Below are 8,117 nucleotides of genomic sequence, written 5' to 3' on the forward strand. Positions count from 1 at the left end.
AGGCAACATTTATGAAAGTTTTAACATGCATTTCCCGAACTGCTGAAACACATTCATCATTTCTCCTTTTCTGTGCATATCTGTCTGTGTTATGGCTAATAAGTTTCCTATTTCTCCGAGAATATGGTGGCAATAGTGAGCATATTTTGCTTATTCACGTGATCCTCAAGCCATGGCTTTGCTGGTATATGGATCGCTTTGTCCATTTATATTAGTTAACGTACATTCGCTGGATTTTGGGGGGTAACTTCTTCTGCAAATAGAGTGTTTTGGTGTTACAAAATCTGAAGAAATCACCTTATCACTTTTCTAAGTGAAATAAAACTATAACGGAGGACTAAAAGGATGGACTCCATTAATGGGTGTTATATTGCAGGCTAGGTTCTCTAACCGGCCCTTGGAGGTTCCTCAAAGAAAATTCTGCACTACTGGCTCGGTTTTGTGAACTTGTTTAACCATCATAGAAATTTTGGAGTAAATAGGCCCACCATCAAGGACTTGAATAGATTCTCATGCCCAAAAAAAAAATGTATAGATTCAAATCACTTTTGCCCCCGTATTGTTCCTCATATCTTGTCAAAGGGAAAAATGGTATGTTTTTACGGCCTTGTAAAAGAAGTAAAGCCATTAACAGCTTAGGAAGGTAAGATTTTGGTTTAGTTATTGGCTGTCAAGTTTTAATCTCGGTATCTTCATTTGGTGCCGAAGGGGGCAACAATGTTTAAGATCGCATCATCTAACCTTGATTTTTTTTTTGGGCCAAAAATTTTATTGAATCCAGATAATAAGCAATTAGATATCCCAGGGATAAGCTCAAAATTATCGGTGATATGGTAGCAAAATCGTATTCAGACCGTTGCTAAAATAATAACAGGCTCCAAACTTATAATAGAAAAGATTTTTTTTTTTTTTGGCTATGCATAGTTATTTTTCTGTTACATTAGAGAATAACGGGTAATGTCTTGTTTCTATCAAGAGACATAAAAGGAGAATAAAAATATTCGTTGAAAGAGATCCAAGGCTATTGAACTATCCATTATTATTACTTTCCTATACCTTCTGCAAAAGCAAGGCAAGAACGGGAACAATCAAGAAAATGAGATGTGAAGTGGGAAAAGGGATGTCCTTGTTGTGAGGCTATTCAAGTAAATTCCCGTGGGATAGTAGGATTCAGGGAAAATGCCCCCAGCTTTACCATTGATGGTGATTTCAGGGTCACATCAAGAACAAAACAAGACGTATACAGCGGCAGGTCACATTGAGTTGAAGTGCCAGAGTTCGTGATAGGAACCACATAATATTTGCAAGCATCACTCAAAGCTGGCAATTTTTTTCCCTCGCTGCTTTTCTTCCCAAGCTTTTTAGTTAGTCTTCTCAGTTCTCACCTTCCTTTTTCGCCTTTCCCCGAGCCGTCCATCTACAAGAACCTGTGCTCTATATTTAAACATTTGCGATAACATAAAATATGTACTCCTCCGGTCCTAATTATAAGACCCAATTGATTTATTTGAGGAGATTAAGGAAGTAAGTTAAGTTGGTTATTTATAATAAATAAATGTTGTCATTTCTAAAATATCCTTGCTAATTAAGTATATTGGCTAAACTATCATTATTAGAAGGATTATCTTGGAAAAAAATACATAAATATAAGAGACAAAATGGATTGGGTCTTATAATTAGGACCAAATAAAAAGTCAAATTAGTCTTATAATAAGGACCGGAGGAGTACATAATTATGCCAAGTGGTTGCTGCTACATTGGCTTCCGAGAGTGAGTTGACGCGTTTTTTTGGGGTCAAAAGGGTGAGTTGACATGTTTGGAGCTCAATGGGGAAATTCCAGCGTCACAAGTCCACACGACATACAGCGAATCATTTTTTTGAGTAAGGGCCTGTTTGAGTGCTCCAAAACCGTGGTTTCAGAAGTACTTTTCTGCAAAATGAGGTAACCTTCCTCCACATATTTACTTCGTAATCCGTAAAAGCAATTCTGAAACCATGGTTTAGTTTCTATCCAAACACTCCCTAAGTTATTTTTACCAATACATAGTAAATCATACTATTCTGATTTTTAATATAAAAACTTATTTGATATTTAATTTAATTTTAAATATAATATTCTAATTTATTTTACCTATCATCTTTATCTATTTTTTTAAAATAATTCTTACAGAAATTGTACGTATTAAAAACTTTACCAAATAATAATTATAACTAATACATATTATTAGTAAAAATACCTTAATTATACTTAAATTTGACGTTCCATAAACAGCATGAGCCATTTCGAATTTTGTGTCAGCAAATAAAACTCATTCCGAATAAATACGTTAAATATGGAAGGAGTCAGATAAATCCTATTCGAGCGGAATAAATTATATACACTACAGAGCGTTACGATCCATTCACATTCCCCGCTGCCAACTCCGTAATGGCACATGTGCTTATGCCATGCACCGCCCAGTCCTACTAAAGCAAAAGTTATACCAAAGTGATAATAGGAATAAAGAACTAGAGTATTAGAATAATATATCAATAAACTTTAATTGAATGTTTACGTGACTAAAGGTTCGGTCCTTCAACATCCCTAATTTACACACTTCCCAATAATCCACAAAAATTGATCCCACACAAAATGAGAATTACCATAACCAGCATGCTGTATTTTCTTCCCCAAAACTGGACCAGTACGGAGTCTCAGAGCTTACCCTCTAGGACCCCACTAATTATGTTTCCTGCCCCCAGAATACTTGGGAATAAAGAAAAATACGGACCAAACTCAGGGTTTAGGAATAGGACTTCGATTTAATTTAATATAACGTTGCTGATCAATGAAGGAAAAAAATGACAGGGAGATGAGCTTCTTTTGAAAAGATCCGCAGCCAAAAAATCGTAACATGGAGATCATTAATCTTGTCTGAATGCCTCCCGGTGGTTGAGTCTTCTACTTTAACTCTGTAGCAACAAATTTGGAAAATGAATTTCCTCGGGAACTTCTATTATTCCTGCTTACTTCCACAGTTATTGTTTATCTTCTTCCAACACCAACAAAATTTCAAAAAGAAGAAATATAGTACTATTTACTGAAAATTTTCGGTCATCTACCTCTGGGTCAGGAAAAGTCATTTCAGTTTTGCTGAGCCACAAGATGATCAAGCTGCATTTGTTCAAGCCATGCCCCCAATACCGCATGATCCACAGGTTCGATTTGCGCACTAACATTTGATCCGTCGGCCGAGGTTCCGGCCACTGCCATGCCTGGGACACTAGCGGCCGGCTCTTTAATCTCACCTGGAGGTTCTTTGACTAAAGACTGTACCCATGATAGGTCAGGTTCCTCGCCATTGTGCCCAAGCTCAAATGAAGAAGATCTATGGAATTTACCCATGTCATCGGTGCTGACGGCCCAATCCAACTTACCGTTCGGGGAACCCCAGTTGGACCAAGAATTGATTGAGGAACCAGCAACAGCAGCCGCAGAGCTGGAGCCAAGTTCCCGAGAGCTAAGGCTACGGAATTGTTGCAGCTTCTCACGTTGAGCTAGCATAGAAATTCTGGAGCTCATCGGTGAAATAGGTTCCACTTTGCGTGGTGACATCCTTCCTGACGACTGAACGGCAAAAGAAGTCTGCAATAAAGGATGGTCAGCATTCTTGGAAGGAAATTTTGTATTGACAGGTGATAGCAAGCTTTGCTGCTGCTGAAATTGATTAAGAACAGCAGATTTGTGGGTTGGGGAGTAAACACTTGAGGCCATTGCTGGATCAGCAAATCGAGGGGAAGAGTTCTCAGCAGAAAATAGATCATCGAGATTTGAATGGGTCAAGGTCTTCATACGAACTGGCTGATTCATGCTATTAGAATTCATTGGTTGTTGAGGAAGGCAAGACAACTCATTAAGGAGCTGTTGTTGCTGAACCTCATATTCTGACAACAAATCCAAGTCTTCCACAGGAATATCTCTAGCATTATGCGAGGATCTCAAATGACTGCAATGAAGATTACTTCCAGGCAAGTGCAAAGATGGGACATTGGCTTGTGACCAAGCAGCTGAAGAGTATGGCATGCCATTGGCAGAAGGAGACATGGGCGAAGTGAATGGTGAAGGGGAAATGACAGACATAGAGGAAGGGGAGCCAGGCAACAGGCTCATAGCTGCAGCAAAATCCATGGCAGGTGTGCTTGAACGAGGAGAGGGAACAGCAGAACCAGTTGAAACATGTAGAGACCGAAGCTCCTCAGCAGTATGGGCAAAGAAACAAACTCTTCTATTGCAATTTGTTCCATCCTTGCAGAGGCGGGTTCGATATTGGGCTGGATGTAGCCAACACTCAAAAACTCCATGTGCATACTCACACATATCGCCACGTCGGCAAGCCCCCTTCCGAAATTCAGGACAAGGAACACAGCTATAGTGGAACTTCCTTGGGTCCCTTCTCCGGGCATTTTCTCCCGGATGGACAAAAGGACATTCAGTCCAATCATGGGAATAAGCACGTGAACAAGGCCGAACCTTGAAAGAATACATTCGGAATTCATCAGTTGCATATATGCTGTTCTTGATGTCTGGAAGAGATGGATCAACAGGATATTCTTTCTTCTCTGGTGCATGAAAAACAGGAGCGTCATTTGACTTTGACTTCAAGAGGGCATCTAGTGCAGAAGATGGAGACTCATTCTCTGGTGAAGTTGATAAAGGTGGCGATTCAGCTTTGATGTGGTTGTGTTAACCCTAAGATTAAACCCTGCTATGGAGTCATCAGTTCGAAGAAGTTCTTCAAGACTGCTTTTGACATGATCAAGCTTGGGAGGAACAACAATAACGTCAACTGGACGGTGACCATTGGCATCCACGGAACTTGGATCAGCACCTGCTGATAAGAGCAATTTTACAACATCAACCGCATTAGCAGCTCCACCTGACGCAGCACAATGAAGTGCAGTGCTCTTGTCAAGGCCACAGGGACGATTTATGTTAGCATTGGATAGTGATAGAATCAGCTTCACGACACCAATGCTACCATAAGTGGCAGCAACCATCAAAGGGGTTCTCTGCTCGTTGACCATAGGTTTTGAACCCTTTCCACGACCATACCATAGTCCAGCCTCATGGACACAGGATGGATCACGCTCAATCAGTCGTTCAAAACCCTCAACATCATTATTAGCTGCAAACTCAAGCAAGCTTACAAAAGCATCTTCAGTCTCAGTAGTCAAGTGATTCATTTTTCAGCTTCTAAGTTCCGTGGAGCTAAACAAATACAAGACAGTGATTGGAGACAGTGTGTACTTTAGCTGCTCAAATCCACAGCACATGCTCTTATATGCAGGAGATTCAGCTGAGGGAAAGGAGAGAAAAACAAATAATTTAAACGAGCATTCATTAATATCAAAGAATTATCATATAAACCAAAAGGAATAATGACGAAACACTCGACTGAAAGATACCGAGGCCACATATGGGCATGAACGACCATCCCCCACAAGCAATTCTCAGGTGCTCCACAAAAATAATTAAGAAGGCAAGTAGGAGCACAAAATTGGACATTAAACTATCTTTTCCAATTGGTCTATGGAAAAAATTGCTAATTTACCGCAAAAGATTAAAAAAAAAAAAAAAGCAGTTTCCTCTGATAACCAAACATCTACCTTTGTTCTCATTCGCAATACCCAGGGACCAAACATCATATGAACAGACTAAGAAAAAAGTCCCCGGTAATGAAACAATTCACTGGGCTTGGAAACTTTGAAACGAGAGAAATCGTTATCAACCCAGGGACAATTAAATCAAGCAGTCAATGAGACAAGAAATTGCATGGAGCAGTTTCACTAAGAAAAAATCGAGATCAGGCTAACGACGAACTTTGACCATGCTTTGCACTCGTTTTCGCACAAACTACCTCGAAATATGTGCTGCACTAGAAATTGGGTGCAGCAGTAAGGCAACAAGGTTTGGCCCTAAAAAAAAAAAGCAGTAAGGCAACGAGAAAAGGCAAGTACAATTTACGTTCCAGAAGAAAATAATCGTGGCTTTTAAAAGCACCGAGAAAGTGAGAGAACAAGAAACAAACTGACTTCCTGATGACTCTTTAAGTGTTTTAAGAATACCAGAACCCAGTAAGAAAACCAACCCACACAGTTTCCTTGCTCCATCAAAACCCATTACACAGAAGACAGATGTAAAAGCAAGACTTAAAATGATCCAAACTGAGACAAGCTTTGATCGAAGTGAATCTTATCTTACCGGCTCTCGAATTTGGGAGAAAACGAAGGGAAAATCCAGAGTCAAGGGAAGTCGTCAGATCTCAACGGGGAGTGAAGCAGCTAAAACAGCGCTTCGAACTGTGGATATTAGGATTCCGAGCAATTTTGGAGGAGAAACTAGTAAGGAGAAATGTCGCGACCAATTCTTCTTTCTCCATTTCTTATGCCAGTCCTCATCGAAGCACAAAGAGAAAACTACAAATTCTTTTTATTGATAAAGTCGCCAATAGGATAAAAAAAATGAGCGACGCATTAAAAAAATACTCAGACGCACTCAGAGGTACGCACTTGATTATTCGTCCGCAGCACCTAGTGCCCTTTTTATTGGCCAATTGTAAAGGCCTGTTCGGCCCTGAGAGGGATACGATCGTCAATTCTTGAAAAGATGAGGGGCAAAAAGGTACTTTAGGAGCGAGGAACACTCTCTCTCATCTGACGTGGTTATTCTTGATGCGAGTGCGACAAAACCATGCCTTGTAATAATTTAATAGGATCCATTGGATATGGTTGGATCGAATTCTCTGGAAATTCAACCCAAATTAACATTACATCGATGGCAAGTGAAGCTTTTTGCGAAGGCGAGGATCTAGGGCGCCTGATTTCCCGAAAGGACCCGTAAGCCATGGGACCTGGCCCCACGACGTCTGAATGATACTAATAATTAAGAAAACATCGTACTTAACTTTTCGTTTTATTTTCTCAGCCTTTTTTACTTTTGTTTTTTGGGAGGCAAATATTTCATTTTTAATATTTTGCTCCCAAGGCACGAAAACCACCCGCATTCTCAGGCGAAAGAAAAAATCTCTGACTTGCTTAAGTAACCACAAGCAAAGATTAGTCTTTACAGAAAATCGCAAACAAGAACCCAGGAGATAGAAAAATTATGGCGTTAATCTGAATTTTCATCCTTTAAATTTGCTCTCATTTTAATTTTGATCTCTCAAATTTTAAACCATAAATTTTAGCCCCTCAAAATTTTTTTTATTTAAAATATTAATCCCTATAATCTATAAAAATTTGGATCATTTTGTCCCTTGAGGGATCAAAAACCAATTATTTGAAATTTAAGAGTCTAAAACTAAAATAAAATAAATTTGAGAAGCTAAAAATTATATTAACTCAAAATTATAAAAAAAACCTATTACAATATTAGTATGAGTTTTGAAAACAGTTGATAAGTATACGATAATAATTTTTATAAATAGATCGCCCTATGTAAGTTTTCAATTTCCCAGGTCTTTTCTTGCGTGTAACACGTGATTTTGCAATTTTCGAAGTTAATTTTTTATTACATTCAACTCCTTTTCAAGCCTGTTCTGGGAAGAAATATTTGCGTTGAAGAAACATGAGAATAAAAAATATAAAAGAACAAGAAAATATGAGTGTGAAATTAATTAACTTATAAAGAATTAAAATTTCGAAGAATCGAAGCATTTCGTGCTCATCTAAAAATGATCAGATTCACAGTGTGATCATTTGAACTTATTAAATATTTCAGAACGTTCTATTCAAAGTTTAAAAAAAAAAAAAGATCAAGCCAAGTCTTACAACGAGCTTAAAATATTAAGCGGAACAATGGGCCCAAGAGGGAGTGAACCAAGACACGGTGTGGAGCCCGCAAGCCAAACCCCTGTTTTTGATTACTTGTAGCATCTCATGTCCTACTCTACTCTATATATATATATATATATTATAAAATGTTAAAAGGCAAGAATGTTGAGGCGTCATGAGTTGATAGTAACAATAACACGTTCAGAATCAGAGCCCATAATCAGTGGGGGGATATAATAGATTATATCATAAATTAACAAATTTAAATAGGGACGTTCTCAAAACCCTTGGTGCTGGTTTTTTA

General features: G+C 38.6%; 1 pseudogene; it reads right to left on the minus strand.

Moving 5' to 3' along the window:
• Positions 1-2,510: 2,510 nt before the first annotated feature.
• LOC114731440 (zinc finger CCCH domain-containing protein 30-like) lies at positions 2,511-6,481 on the minus strand (annotated as a pseudogene).
• Positions 6,482-8,117: the final 1,636 nt, after the last annotated feature.

This window comes from Neltuma alba, unplaced genomic scaffold (assembly GCF_004799145.2).
Source record: "Neltuma alba isolate B1F8T4 unplaced genomic scaffold, ASM479914v2 tig00012833_pilon, whole genome shotgun sequence".
NCBI classification, from domain to species: Eukaryota; Viridiplantae; Streptophyta; class Magnoliopsida; order Fabales; family Fabaceae; genus Neltuma; species Neltuma alba.